The sequence below is a fragment of the Protomyctophum parallelum genome (assembly GCF_964188405.1).
Source record: "Protomyctophum parallelum genome assembly, chromosome: 1".
In the NCBI taxonomy this organism is placed as follows: Eukaryota; Metazoa; Chordata; class Actinopteri; order Myctophiformes; family Myctophidae; genus Protomyctophum; species Protomyctophum parallelum.
The window spans coordinates 2,891,476-2,892,869 of record NC_139697.1 but is presented as its reverse complement, the minus strand read 5'-3'; positions in this window follow the sequence as shown (position 1 = coordinate 2,892,869).

The following is a 1,394-nucleotide window of genomic DNA, read 5'->3' as shown; positions in this document are numbered from 1 at the left end:
GGGTAGGGTACCACGGCATTGTGTAAACAAACAGAGCTCTGTGTCACTTTGGCAAGCTTGGGAAAAGTAGGCTGTTGGAGAAATAGTTATAGATGTTGGCGAAGGTTAGGTCGGTGATAATTAAAGGTATAAGGCATTTTTGGAAACAAATAAAGCTTTCCTCAGTCCAAGCTTTTAAGGAAACTAACGGCAGCAATCTTTTCAGGGTTTTGGCTGTGTCTTTTCTTTTCAGGACAAAATAGCAACAGTTTTCCAAAACAATTTAACCAACCCATTCTGAACGGGAACCCATTTTGGTGTTATAGCATCATGTTATGCTTTAGCTAATGAAAAATAGCAGATCTACAAGCTCATAGCGCGCCACCGAGTGGCGCGCTACGAGCTTGTAGGTCTGCTATTTTTGAAAAATCGAAGAACGACTGACATTTTTAGAATGTCTGATCTCAGGTCAGAATGGGTTCATCAGACCAGTGTGTGTCCTAGTGGAAATCTCGTATGAATCTGATCTCAGGTCAGAATGGGTTAAAGAGTAAACAGAGGAGCGCGTGTGCAGCGGGTCTATATGTCTGCGGTTCACTCTGTACAGTACAGTACAGTACAGCACAGCACAGCACAGCACAGCACAGTACAGCACAGCACAGTACAGTACAGTACAGTACAGTACAGCACAGTACAGCACAGTACAGTACAGTACAGCACAGCACAGCACAGCACAGTACAGTACAGTACAGTACAGCACAGTACAGTACAGCCAGTGCAGTCAGTATAGTCCTTGCATTCCATTGGATGACCTTCTCTCAGCCAGCGACATGTGGCACTTCACCAATATTGCTGCCCGGCGAGTTCGCCTGTCACTTCATCATCAGATATAGTGGCTGATACTGTATATATACTGTATATTGTATAGATACTGTACTGATACTGTATAGATACTGTAAGATACTGTATAGCTACATTGTGTATATTCACTGTCTAGTAGACATACTATGTAGTCAGTTTGTCTTGTCTGATTGCTGCAAACACTTTTCTGTGCTTTTTGTACTGTACTAGTAATAAACTATACATTATTATTATTATTATTATTGTTGTAGCCTGGCACATTAACCCTGTGACATGGGTTTACATATAGCTTATAATATAACTGCCTTTGTCAAGTTTTTGTCAAATTATTGTGTGTCGATTCTGTACCGTCTCATATATTTGGGACGGTGTTCCTTCCAAGTAACGTTCAACCAAAACGAGCATGCACATCCATGGAAACCGCAAAGAAACTCTCTCCATATTAATATATATATAATATTAATACATATATATATTATAACCTCAAAGAAACCTCCCATCTCTCCATATTAATATATATATTATAACCTCAAAGAAACCTCTCATCTCTCCAT